The sequence below is a fragment of the Triticum urartu genome, chromosome 4, assembly GCF_003073215.2.
Source record: "Triticum urartu cultivar G1812 chromosome 4, Tu2.1, whole genome shotgun sequence".
Taxonomy (NCBI): domain Eukaryota; kingdom Viridiplantae; phylum Streptophyta; class Magnoliopsida; order Poales; family Poaceae; genus Triticum; species Triticum urartu.
Genome location: NC_053025.1, coordinates 419,136,336 through 419,151,055, shown reverse-complemented (window position 1 = coordinate 419,151,055; position 14,720 = coordinate 419,136,336).

The window sequence follows — 14,720 nt, the reverse complement described above, 5'->3', positions numbered from 1 at the left end:
GTAGTTTAAGCTTCCAAACCTGACTTGATGGCCAGGGGCGTAGCTTTTGATCTGCTCTAGGTGGCCGAGCGAATTGGCCCACAGAGCAAAGCCGCCGAAGACGAAGATCTGTCCGGGGAGCAAAGTCTCACCCTGGACCGCATCGTTGTTGATGATCAAAGGAGCCATCGGGCCTAAAGGTGACGACACACAGGAACTCTCAATGAAAGCACCAATGTCGGTGTCAAAACCGGCGGATCTCGGGTAGGGGGTCCCGAACTGTGCATCTAGGCCGGATGGTAATAGGAGGCAGGGAACACGATGTTTTACCCAGGTTCGGGCCCTCTTGATGGAGGTAAAACCCTACGTCCTGCTTAATTAATATTGATGATATGGGTAGTACAAGAGTAGATCTACCACGAGATCAAGGAGGCTAAACCCTAGAAGCTAGCCTACGGTATGATTGTTGTGTATGGAGTTGATTACCTACGGACTACAACCCTCTGGTTTATATAGACACCGGATAGGGTTAGGGTTACATAGAGTCAGTTACAATGGTAGGAGATCTTGAATATCCGCATCGCCAAGCTTGCCTTCCACGCCAAGGAAAGTCCCATCCGGACACGGGACGAAGTCTTCAATCTTGTATCTTCATAGTCCAGGAGTCCGGCTGAAGGTATAGTCCGGCTACCCGAACACCCCCTAATCCAGGACTCCCTCAGTGGCAATTACACGGACTGGGTCCATAACTTGACGATTATCCTCATTGCTGCATAGAAGAATTACGTCCTAGAAGCACCGCTAGGTGACAAACCCACTGCAGGAGCAATGCCAGATGTTATGAACACCTGGTAGAGCAAAGCTGATGACTACTCGATAGTTCAGTGTGCCATGCTTTACGGCTTAGAACCGAGACTTCAATGACGTTTTGAACGTCATGGAGCATATGAGATGTTCTAGGAGTTGAAGTTAATATTTCAAGAAAATGCCCGGATTGAGAGATATGAAGTCTCCAATAAGTTCTACAGCTGCAAGAAGGAGGAGAATAGTTCTGTCAGTGAACATATACTCAGCATGTCTGGGTACCACAACCACTTGACTCAACTGGGAGTTAATCTTCCTGATGATAGTGTCATTGACAGAGTTCTTCAATCACTGCCACCAAGCTGCAAGAGCTTCGTGATGAACTATAATATGCAAGGGATGGATAAGACGATTCTCGAGCTCTTCACAATGCTAAAGGCCACGGAGGTAGAAATCAAGAAGGAGCATCAAGTGTTGATGGTTAACAAGACCACCAGTTTCAAGAAAAAGGGTAAAGGGAAGAAGGGGAACTTCAAAAAGAACATCAAGCCAGTTGCTGCTCAAGTGAAGAAACCCAAGACTGGACCTAAGCCTGAGACTGAGTGCTTCTACTGCAAAGGAACTGGTCACTGGAAGCGGAACTGCCCCAAGTATTTGGCGGAGAAGAAGGATGGAAAAGTGAAAGGTATATTTGATATACATGTTATTGATGTGTACCTTACTAATGCTCGCAGTAGTGCCTGGGTATTTGATACTGGTTCAGTTGCTAACATTTGCAACTCGAAATAGGGGCTACGGATTAAGCGAAGATTGGCTAAGGACGAGGTGACGATGCGCGTGGGAAATGGTTCCAAAGTCGATGTGATCGTCGTCGGCACGCTACCTCTACATCTACCTTCGGGATTAGTATTAGACCTAAATAATTGTTATTTGGTGCTAGAGTTGAGCATGAACATTATATCTGGATCTTGTTTGATGCGAGATGGTTATTCATTTAAATCAGAGAATAATGGTTGTTCTATTTATATGAGTAATATCTTTTATGGTCATGCACCCCTAATGAGTGGTCTATTTTTTACTAAATCTTGATAGTAGTGATACACATGTTCATAGTATTGAAGCCAAAAGATGCAGAGTTGATAATGATAGTGCAACTTATTTGTGGCACTGCCGTTTAGGTCATATTGGTGTAAAGCGCATGAAGAAACTCGATTCTGATGGACTTCTGGAATCACTTGATTATGAATCACTTGGTAATTGCGAACCATGCCTCATGGGCAAGATGACTAAAACTCCGTTCTCTGGAACAATGGAGCGAGCAAAAGAGTTATTGGAAATCATACATACTGATTTATGTGGTCCAATGAACATTGAAGCTCGCGGCGGATATCGTTATTTTTGCACCTTCACATATGATTTGAGCAGATATGGGTATATCTACTTAATGAAACATAAGTCTGAAACATTTGAAAAGTTCAAAGAATTTCAGAGTGAAGTGGAAAATCATCGTAACAAGAAAAATCAAGTTTCTACGATCTGGTCATGGAGGCGAATATTTGAGTTATGAGTTTGGACTTCATTTGAAACAATGCGGAATAGTTTCGCAACTCACGCCACCTGGAATACCACAGCGTAATGGTGTGTCCGAACGTCGTAATCGCACTTTACTAGATATGGTGCGATCTATGATGTCTCTCAATGATTTACCGCTATCGTTTTGGGGTTACGCTTTAGAGACAACTACATTCACATTAATTGGTGCACCATCTAAATCCGTCGTGATGACACCTTATGAACTGTGGTTTGGCAAGAAACCCAAGTTGTCATTTCTTAAAGTTTGGGGCTGTGATGCTTATGTGAAAAAGCTTCAACCTGGTAAGCTCGAACCCAAATCAGAGAAATGTGTCTTCATAGGATACCCAAAGGAGACTGTTGGGTACACCTTCTATCACAGATCCGAAGGCAAGATATTCGTTGCTAAGAATGGATCCTTTCTAGAGAAGGAGTTTCTCTCGAAAGAAGTGAGTGGGGGGGAAGTAGAACTTGACGAGGTAATTGTACCTTCTCCCTTATTGGAAAGTAGTTCATCACTGAAATCAGTTCCAGTGATTCCTACACCAGTAAGTGAGGAAGCTAATGATGATGATCATGAAACTTCCGATCAAGTTACTACCGAACCTCGTAGGTCAACCAGAGTAATATCCGCACCAGAGTGGTATGGTAATCCTGTTCTGGAAGTCATGTTACTTGAGCATGATGAACCTATGAACTATGAGGAAGCATTGATGAGCCCAGATTCCACAAAATGGCTTGAAGCCATGAAATCTGAGATGGGATCCATGTATGAAAACAAAGTGTGGACTTTGGTTGAGATGCCCGATGATCAGTAGGCCATAGAGAATAAATGGATCTTCAAGAAGAAGAATGACGCTGACGGTAATGTTACTGTCTACAAAGATCTACTTGTTGCGAAAGGTTTTCGACAAGTTCAAGGAGTTGACTACGATGAGACCTTCTCAACCGTAATGATGCTTAAGTCCGTCCGAATCATGTTAGAAATTGCCGCATTTTATGATTATGAAATTTGGCAAATGTATGTCAAAACTGCATTCCTTAATGCATATCTTAAAGAAGAGTTGTATATGATGCAACCAGAAGGTTTTGTCGATCTGAAAGGTGCTGACAAAGTGTGCAAGCTCCAGCAATCCATTTATGGACTGGTGCAAGCCTCTCGGAGTTGGAATATACGCTTTGATAGTGTGATCAAAGCATATGGTTTTATACAGACTTTTGGAGAAGCCTGCATTTACAAGAAAGTGAGTGGGAGCTCTGTAGCATTTCTGATATTATATGCAGATGACATATTATTGATCAGAAATGGTACTGAATTTCTGAATAGCATAAAAGGATACTTGAATAAGAATTTTTCAATGAAAGACCTCAGTGAAGCTGCTTATATATTGGGCATCAAGATCTATAGAGATAGATCAAGACGCTTGATTGGACTTTCACAAAGCACATACCTTGATAAAGTTTTGAAGAAGTTCAAAATGGATCAGGCAAAGAAAGGGTTCTTGCGTGTTGCTACCTCTTGAGCACTACGTTGGTTTTCCCTTGAAGAGGAAAGGGTGATGCAGCAAAGTAGCGTAAGTATTTCCCTCAGTTTTTGAGAACCAAGGTATCAATCCAGTAGGAGGCCACACGCAAGTCCCTCGTACCTACACAAACAAATAAGAACCTCGCAACCAACGCGACAAAGGGGTTGTCAATCCCTTCACGGTCACTTACGAGAGTGATATCTGATAGAGGTAATAATGATAAGATAAATATTTTTGGTATTTTTATGATATAGATTGAAAGTAAAGATTGCAAAGTAAAACAAATTGGAAACTTATATGATGGAAAGTAGACCCGGGGGCCATAGGTTTCGCTAGTGGCTTCTCTCAAGATAGCATAAGTATTACAGTGGGTGAACGAATTACTGTCGAGCAATTGATAGAAAAGCGAATAATTATGAGAATATCTAGGCATGATCATGTATATAGGCATCACGTCCGCGACAAGTAGACCGACTCCTGCCTGCATCTACTACTATTACTCCACACATCGACCGCTATCCAGCATGCATCTAGAGTATTAAGTTCATAATAACAGAGTAACACCTTAGGTAAGATGACATGATGTAGAGGGATAAACTCAAGCAATATGATATAAACCCCGTCTTTTTATCCTGGAATGCAACAATACAATACGTGTCATTTCCCTTTCTGTCACTGGGATCGAGCACCGCAAGATTGAACCCAAAGCTAAGCACCTCTCCCATTGCAAGAAAGATCAATCTAGTAGCCCAAACCAAACTGATAATTCAAAGAGACTTGCAAAGATAACCAATCATGCATAAAAGATTTCAGAGAAGAATCAAATATTGTTCATAGATAGACTTGATCATAAACCCACAATTCATTGGATCTCGACAAACACACCGCAAAAAGAGTTACATCGAATAGATCTCCAAGAAGATCGAGGAGAACTTTGTATTGAGATTCAAAGAGAGAGAAGAATCCATCTAGATAATAACTATGGACCTAAAGGTCTGAAGTAAACTACTCACATTGTTGTCGGCGTTCTGGGAACGGGGGTCCCCAGACTTGCCTGTCTGCTGCCAGCGGCGTGGCTCAAAGGGGGCCCAGCACGGCCCGTCTTCATCGACACAGACCCAAGACCCTCGCGAGGGGCCAAGCCTCGCGGGGCAGACGACACGGAGCTTCCTCAGGCACGGCCTCATCAGGTTGGCTCGCGAGGAGGCGGAGAGATCAAGGCAGGGTACCTCATGAGGTGCCCGTGACGCAAGCCATGATGACCAAGGCCGCCAGGCGGGCGCCATCCCGCGCAGTGTCCTCCTTTCCTCTTTGGTGCAAAGGGAGCAAGCGTAGGCGAGAGCATCAAGCAAAGGCACCCGTTTCGGTGCAACGAGACCAAGACCAGTCCAACAGCAGGAAGGAAGTCATTGTGGAGCCCAAGCCAGCGTCACCACCAGAGCCTTTGGCAGGCGAGGACCAACTTTAGTTAGGATAAGTGTACCCGATGTTCCCCTTCAAAATGGCCAATTGTTGGCGCCCTTCCCGCTCAATATTTGGGAAGAGGCCCAGGGCCTTTGCCTATAAATAGGACTAGCCACCCCCAGGGTAGGGAGGTTCGAGATCGAGCATCGAGGATCAAGGATCGGATCGAAATCAGAGAGAGAAGGGTGACTGAACTCCTCCTAGCAGTTCGTCCCCCCAGCAAAGAACAGACCCTCGTGAGGCTGTTCTTCCTTGTATTGTTCATCATCATCAGCCCAAGAGGCAATCCACCATACCACACACTGGAGTAGGGTGTTACACCACAACGGTGGCCCGAACCAGTATAAACCCTGTGTCTCTTGTGCTGTTCTTGCCATAGCTTAGATCTCAGCGAGGCGGAGGGGTGCAGGTAGGTAGAAGGCGAAATCTCTGCGCGCACCCCAGTGCTCAAACCTCAAGGGTCTGCCAGAACCCGAAATCCAACATTTGGCGCACCAGGTAGGGGTGCGCCGGAATTCGTCTTCCGCCACCCCGTTCTCCTCCGACCATCGCGCCCATGTCTGACGCTCGTCGGGCCCGCGCCGAGCGCCGGGCCGCTCTCGCTTCTCGCGTCGCCCAGACGGCTCCTGTCGGCGGGCGTCCTCGCCGTTCCCCGTCACCTGCCGTCAACGCCGCCACCGGCCCGGCGGGGGACGAGCAGCAAGCATCGTCTCAGCATCCGTCAATGCGGCAAGACGGCCGCACCGCTACTCCCTCGCTCACCCCAGCTGGTTCTTCGTCCCGCGCACTCCGCGCACCCATGGAGGCTCGAGCTGCGCTCATCGCGGCAAACGAGCTCCTGTGCTACCGTCCCGTCGACGACGTCTACGAAGAATGGCTCGACCGCGTCGCCAAGCTCGTCCGCGCCGTAGGGGGCTCTCCTGCGCCGTCCGTTTCGCTGCACCGCACCCCGCCCCGCGTGAGCGACGAGGCTCCGGCGGAGCCCCGGCCGCCTCCTCCTCAAGAAGGCGCCATGGCTCCAAGGCGCGTGGCCCCTGGGCGGAACCCGCTCTGTCAGGTGCCAGCGCGGCAAGAGCAGAGCTGCCAAGAAGTCCCTCGCCCGCAAGAAGCTGCCCGGGCGCTCCCTGCTCCAGCACGTCGCGACCATGCTCCTACTCCCGCGCGTCAAGACCCCGCGCTGCTCCCAGCTGCAGCGCGTGGGGGCATGCAAGACCAAGCTCTTCGTCACCCAAGGCCTCCCGTGGCCACAGCAGGCTGCCGTGCATTCACCATCGAGCTACGCAGTGTTGCGTGGCCCGGCAAGTTCAAGCCAGACCTGCCTCCTTGTTACGACGGCACGGCCGACCCTGCGGAGTTCCTCTAGCTCTATGAGCTGGGCATCGAAGCTGCCAACGGAGACGAGAAGGTCATGGCGAACTGGTTTCCCATGGCGCTCAAGGACGGGGCCCGCACCTGGCTCCTGAACCTGGCTCCAGGCACGATCTCCTCCTGGGACGAGATGCGCACCCGCTTCATCGCCAACTTCCAAGGTACTCGCGACCGGCCACCCGCCGTGAGCGACATGCGCCTGCATCAAGCAACAACCCGGAGAGACCCTGCAGAAGTACATCCAGCGCTTCAACAACGCACGCCTCAAGATTCCCAAGGTGACCGAGGAGGCCATCATCCCAGCCTTCTCCAACGGCGTGCGCGATGTCAAGATGAAGGAGGAGCTGGCGATGCATGAAGACCTGTGCACTTCCTTGGAGTTGTTCAACTTGGCAACCAAGTGCGCCAGGGCTAGGAAGGGCGTCTCTCCCTCTCGAGCTGCCTGCCGCAGACCCAGAAGAGAAGAAGCCCAAGGCCAAGGATGTGAAGCGCAAGGGGGCTGCCGTGCTCAGGCAGAACAGACACCAAGCGGGGCAGAGATCTGCCCGAACCTCCCCAAGGGCAGTCGGTACTGTGTGTACCACGACCTCCACACCCACAACACCAACGAATGTCAAGAGCTCTGAGCCGTGCAAGAAGGAAGGATCGGCCGTCGCCCCGACCGCGGTGACCAGGGCTACGGTCGAGGAGGAGGAAGGAACGCAGGACGCTGGGAAGACCGGGGCCCACGCCAAGGGTGGCGCATCAACCTCGCAAGGATCGCTGGCAAGATCCGCCTCACGAGGGAGACTGGAGGGATCAGCCTTGCGAGGATCGCCCGCAAGGCAACGCAGGCCTCCCTCCGCTGCCGCCGCAGCCAAGGAGAAACGAGGACCGCCACCAGGACGAGGGGGCTGGGGGCTTCCAGGAGCCGCGCGCGATCGCCTGCATCCTGGGCGGGGCTCAAGCCCCAGCCTCTCAACGCATCTTCAAGCAGTTCCTCTCAACGCATCTTCAAGCAGTTCGCCTGCGAAGTGAACGCAGTCCTCCCTAGGCTCGAAGCCACGCGCCCTCTCAGGTGGTCGGCGTGCGCCATCACGTTCAGCTCAGCAGATCAGCTCAAGTGTGCGGCTACAGCCGGAGTTCTCCCGATGCTTTGCTCCCCGATCGTCAGCAACGTGGTGGTCACCAAGACCCTCATCGATGGCGGGGCAGGGCTCAACGTCCTGTCCGTGGAGACATTCAACAACCTCCAAGTGCCCTACAACCAGCTTCAGCCAACCAAGCCTTTCTCCAGTATCACCGACGGCTCCACGGTCCCGATTGGGCAGGTCCGCCTCCCTGTCACCTTCGGGGCACACGACAACTACCGCATCGAGCTCATGGACTTCGACGTCGCTCACATTCGCCTGCCGTACAACGCCATCCTTGGGTACCCAGCGCTGGCCAAGTTCATGGCCGTAACTCACCACGGCTACAACATCCTCAAGATGCCAGGAAGCGGCGGAGTCATCACGGTGCCCTGTGAAGAGAAGGACGCGGTGTGTTCCCTGGAACGAGCCTTTCAGGCCGCGTCACTGGAAGACCCGGATCGTGGAAGTAGGAGGCCTCCCGAGACTGCCCCTAAGAAGAAGAAGACATCGTCCGGCCCGACCACTCAGGAGGCAGGCCCCTCTGGGCCCGCGCCTGCCCAGGGGGAACCTCCTTCCATCGCATAGGAAAGCGCGCCCGGCGCCCTCCTCAGGCAGGGCTCGGGGGCTCTCCCCTGGAGGGCCACCGACCTAGCTAGGGTCACGAGGGAGGCGCTTGGGCACCACATGGAGGCGTGTTTCGAAGCACGTTTCTCTCAAGAAGGAGCAAGGCAAGGAGATCCAGACCCTCAGGAGTTCGTCAGCAAGGCCATTCAGGAGCTACGGGAGTCAAGAGTCATGAAAGGCGGCCGCCGCCTACCAGCAGTGGCTCCCCATCCAGGCGAGGATGCTGGGCTGCGCGTCTACATCGACATACCAGGGCTCAACCGAGTCGCCTCTCTGGAGCGCCTCTGGCCCTCGCGAGTGGGGCGCTGCGGAGGCCCACCCCACAGCTACGTTCGCATGCCTTACGGCTTGCCGAACGCGGCTGACACGTACCAGCGCCTCATGAGGGGCATCACGGAGGCACAAGAGGCCAGGCGTTCCGCAGCCCTGGCAGGGATGGAGATGGCCCGCGAGGAGCCGCCAGCGCCTCCGGAGCCTCCCGAGGCCCCTGGGCCTGGGGGCTCATGAGGATCGGCTCCCGCAGCCCACTGAGCCTGCTACACCAACGCTCCTTCGTCCTCAACATCATTAGGTGACATCTTTCGAGTTTTATTTCCAGCTGGGAGCGCCCCCCCCCAGGGATGCATTATTCCCAGGCCGCGTGGGTCCGTCCCTGTGGCGTGTATCCCTTTTTTATTCCATGTTGTTAGCTTACCTTGTTGGGGGCGCCCCTCGGGCTGCATGACCCCCCCAAGTCGCTCGGGCCTGACCCAGTGATGTCCGCCTTCCCAGTATCTATTTGAACGAATCCACTCCTTCGCGGCTAATGTGTTTTACCTAGTTGCCTGCTCAGTTGACGCCAACTAACGGAGCTGCTCCCAAATGGCACGACGCTTGCGCATGGGTCCGTCCCTGCAACACCGACAAACCTGGATGGCTGAGCTCTGGCCGCGGCAGCCCCGCATAGCGTCACCTCGTCAAGCCTTCAGTGCCTCACTACCCCTCGGAAGCAACCAACGGCTGACTGTCAATTGTCATGGCAACCCCTTGTTTTTTCTATGATGGACCTGCAGGACCTCCTGAAGGAGCTGCGTCAGGCGAGGCCCTTGCGGTGTCTCCTTCGCTCTCGTCCGTGCGAACCGCTTGCACGTTAAAGGGGGGGTGCCTGAGCATCGCGACTCAGGGCTCCTACTGGCTCTCCAGCCCTCACCCTCTGGCCTAGACCTCGGCATCGCGACCTAGCATACCAGCGACGGTTGAGACTCGCTCGAGGGCCGGGACCCGAGGACATAGAGCAGAAAGGGGAGCAAAGGCGAGGGGGGAGAGACACACGAGGACCTCGCCGAGCAACCTCGCGCCTGCCGATGCACGGCCCCGGCAACACACCAGAGAGCGGCCCCTGATCCTCGAGATAAGTCATCACCCGGAAGCGCCAGCTACCGTGGCACCATCCCCACACCTAATGCTATCCGTGTTAGCGACGCCGCTCTCCTTTCTCACCAAACGACGGCTGCTTGGGCGCCAAAGGGGACCTCCTGAGCATCGCGACTCAGGGGCTCTTACCGGAGTCCGGGTCGCTCACCTCCTGGCCTTGACCACGGCATCGTGACCTGGCATACCAGCAACGACTGAAGCCGCCTTGGGACTGGGACCTGTCGGCGCAGAGCACCAAGCCCTCGTGAGGTTCAAAAGGGAGGACTGAGCTAAGACGGAATGAGCAACTCGCGCAATTCTACGACAAGGGTTATATTAACAAAACAGGATCACAGGCACCTTACAAGCCCCCACGGGACGCGTTTTTGATTCCTCGCAGGGAACAGATCCTAAAGGGACACAAACTACGCGCGTCCCTGCAAAAGACGCCATCATCAACAGTGGGCCGTCAAGCACCGACGCCAACCCCATCCAGATCAGAGTCGGCGGCGGCCTGACGAGCCCGCCCTGCTCCAGGAGCGGCGCCGGCTCGGGGGCTCGTAGTTGTCGTCGCTCGTCTCCGGAGTCGCGAAGAGCTCGCCGGAGTCGCTGGAACCTCTGACGCCTCCACCGCCTGAGGAGCCTCCAAGGGAGCGGTTGGCGGGCCCAGTCCTCGTCGCGGCAGGGTCCTGGCCACCTTCCCCGGGACAGCACTCCAGCCGGCACCCGCTTGCATCGAAGACCTTGAAGAGCATCACCGAAGCATCGTCGTAATCCAAGTGGACCACGAAGACGCCCCTTACCATGCAAACCCGGGCGATCTCTCTCCAGCCCCGAGTCATGAAGACCTCGCCCGGGGCAACGACCGCGACCTCTGCCTCGGTCGCGAGGGTGCTGCAGCCGGCATGCTGCAGCCAGAGCTCCAGGGGCTCCCCCTGCGGGATGATGGAGGTGAAGAAGGGAGGAAGGCAGATCCAAGACTGAAGAGGAATGGCGACGTGGAGCACGAACTCTTGGGAGGAGCCCTCGGTGTGGACCCCAGGGGGGACGGCCCACACCTTCGTGACCCGTCGGCGCCGACGGCGGCGCCGCCCGTGGCGGTCAGCATCAGCTCCTTCGAGGCCCTCGACGTGGGCGTACAATGGAAGAGGGAACCCCGGCGGCGCCCGCTCGCACCAAGGCCTCGACACTACCTGAAGGGCCCCCTCGTCCGGGCCACGGGGGGCGAGCTGTTTCTTTGGCGGGAGTGGGCCGGGTTCCTCTCGGGGAGCCTTTCCCTTCTCTGCCGTCGAGAACCGGTGGATCGGATCCATCGCAGCAAGACGAAGCAAGGATCGGGAAGAAGGAGAAGCAAGGAGGGATGGACTGGAAGGGCACGCGCTGTTCCGTACTTATGGCCGGCGAAGGCCAACCGCCGACCTCCACGATTGTAGGTAATCATGACCCACTTTGCATGCAGGGACTTGTCCAGTCCGTGCAGTTACCGAGGCGCCATGGGGAAGTGGAGGCGCCCACGTCCAATAAACCGCCACGCGGCGCCCAAGGCCGCAGGCTGTTAGGGCCCGCGGCGCTTCGCTCTTGCCCTTCCGCCTCCCTGCACGGCCAAGTCCGGGCGCGCCTTGGGCCCGGGGGCTACTGTCGGCGTTCTGGGAATGGGGGTCACCAGACTTGCCTGCCTGCGGCCTGCGGCGTGGCTCAAAGGGGGGCCCAGCGCGGCCCATCTTCACCAACACAAACCCAAGACCCTCGCGAGGGGCCAAGCCTTGCGGGGCGGACGATGCGGAGCTTCCTCAGGCACGGCCTCATCAGGCTGGCTCACGAGGAGGCGGAGAGATCAAGGAGGGGTACCTCACGAGGTGCCCGTGACGCAAGCCATGACGACCGAGGGTGCCAGGCGGGTGCCAGCCAGCGCAGTGTCCTCCTTTCCTCTTTGGTGCAAAGGGGGCAAGCGCAGCCGCGGAGTACCGAGGCATCAGGCAAAGGTTGCCATTTCGGTGCAACGAGACCAAGACCAGGATGACTACGAGATGGAGGTCACCGTGGAGCCCAAGACGGCGTCATCACCAGAGCTTTGCGCAGGCGAAGACTACTTTTGTCAGGACAGCTGATACTAGCTGTCCCCCTTCAAATTAGCCCGCCATTGTTGGCTCCCTTCCCGCTCGATATTTGGGAAGAGGACCAGGGCCTCTATAAATAGGACCAGCCACCCACAGAGCAAAGGGGGGTTTTTGGAAGGAAATAGGGGGTGTTTTGGAAGGATAAAAGAAAGGATCAGAGAGAGAGAGAGAAGGGTGACTGAACTCCTCCCAGCAGTTCATCGCCCCAGCCAAGAACAGACCCTCGCGAGGCTGTTCTTCCTTGTATTGTTCATCACCATCAGCCCAAGAGGCAATCCACCACACCACACACTGGAGTAGGGTATTACACCACAACGGTGGCCCGAACCAGTATAAACCCTGTGTCTCTTGTGTTGTTCTTTCCTTAGTTTAGATCCTAGCAAGGCGGAGGAGTGCAGGTAGGTAGGAGGCGAAATCTCCACACGCACCCCAGTGTTCGAACCTCAAGGGTCTGCCGGAACCCGAATTCCGACAGCATGATTTGAATGGAACTAACCCAGATTGACGCTGTTTTCAGCAGAATTGCCATGGTGTTATTTTTGTGCAGAAACAAAAGTTCTCGGAATGACCTGAAACGTCACGGAGAATATTTTTGGAATATATAAAAACTACTGGTGAAAGAATCAATGCCCACTCCCTGTCCATGAGGGTGGGGGGCACGCCCACCCCCCTGGGCACGCCCCCTATCTCATGCCCCCTAAGGCTCCACCGACCACAACTCCAACTCTATATATTCACGTTCGGGGAGAAAAAAATAAGAGAGAAGGATTCATCGCGTTTTACGATACGGAGCCACCGCCAAGCCCTAATCTCTCTCAAGAGGGCTGACCTGGAGTCCGTTCGGGGCTCAGGAGAGGGGAATCCGTCGCCATCGTCATCATCAACCTTCCTCCATCACCAATTTCATGATGCTCACCTCCGTGCGTGAGTAATTCCATCATAGGCTTGCTGGACGGTGATGGGTTGGATGAGATTTATCATGTAATCTAGTTAGTTTTGTTAGGGTTTGATCCCTAGTATCCATTATGTTCTGAGATTGATGTTGCTATGACTTTTCTATGCTTAATGCTTGTCACTAGGGCCCGAGTGCCATGATATCAGATCTGAACCTATTATGTTTTCATGAATATATGTGAGTTCTTGATCCTATCTTGCAAGTCAATAGTCACCTACTATGTGTTATGATCCGGTAACCTCGAAGTGACAATAATCGGGACCACTCCCGGTGATGGCCGTAGTTTGAGGAGTTCATGTATTCACTAAGTGTTAATGCTTTGTTACGGTACTCTATTAAAGGGAGTCCTTAATATCCCTTAGTTTCCGATAGGACCCCGCTGCCACGGGAGGGTAGGACAAAAGATGTCATGCAAGTTCTTTTCCATAAGCACGTATGACTATATTCGGAATACATGCCTACATTACATTGATGAACTGGAGCTAGTTCTGTGTCACCCTATGTTATAATTGTTGCATGAGGAATCGCATCCAACATAATTATCCATCACTGATCCAATGCCTACGAGCTTTTCACATATTGATCTTTTCTTAGTTACTTTTCCGTTGCCATTGTTACAATCACTACAAAACTATTATTGTTACTTTTGCCACCGTTATCATTACTTCCATATTACTTTGCTACTAAATACTTTGCTGCAGATATTAAATCTTTCAGGTGCGGTTGAATTGACAACTCAACTGTTAATACTTGACAATATTCTTTGGCTCCCCTTGTGTCGAATCAATAAATTTGGGTTGAATACTCTACCCTCGGAAACTGTTGCGATCCCCTATACTTGTGGGTTATCAAGACTATTTTCTGGCGCCGTTGCTGGGGAGCATAGCTCTATTCTTTGAGTCACTTGGGATTTATATTTGTTGATCACTATGAAGAACTTGAAAGATGAAAGAACCAAGATTTATCCCTCAACTACGAGGGGAGGTAAGGAACTGCCATCTAGCTCCGCACTTGATTCACCTTCTGTTATGAGTAAACTTGCGACACCTACTCCTGCTATTCATTCTGATATGTCGCATGTTATTGATGATGACACTTCTGCTTTGCATGATACTTATGATGAAACTACTTCTATGCTTGATAATACTGTGCCACTAGGTGAATTTCTTGATGAACAACTTGCTAGGGTTAGAGAGAATTAAATTATTGAAACTAATAATATTGATGAAAGTGATGATGAAGATTCTCCCCCTAGATATGAATTTCCTGTTGTGCCTGAGGGTTATGTTATGGATGAAAAAACTGCTAGAGACTTTTTAGCTTGCAATGATAGATATGATCTTAAGAAATTGTTAGCTAAACTGAAAGAAAAATCCTTGAATGCTAGAATGAAACATGACCCTGCTTTTGCTACTTCACCTATCTGTATTTCTGATAAGGACTATGATTTCTGTGTGATCCTGAGTAAATTACTTTGGTTGAATCTGATCCTTTTTATGGCTATGAATTTGAAACTGCTGTGGCACATCTTACTAAATTAAATGATATAGCCACCCTGTTCACTAATGATGAGAAAACTCGCTAATACTTTATCATTAAGTTATTTCCATTCTCATTAAAGGGTGATGCTAAAATATGGTTTAATTCTCTTGATCCTGGTTGTGTGCGTAGTCCCCGGGATATGATTTATTACTTCTCTGCTAAATATTTCCCCGCTCATAAGAAACAAGCTGCCTTAAGGGAAATATATAACTTTGTGCAAATTGAAGAAGAGAGTCTCCCACAAGCTTGGGGGAGGCTTCTCCGA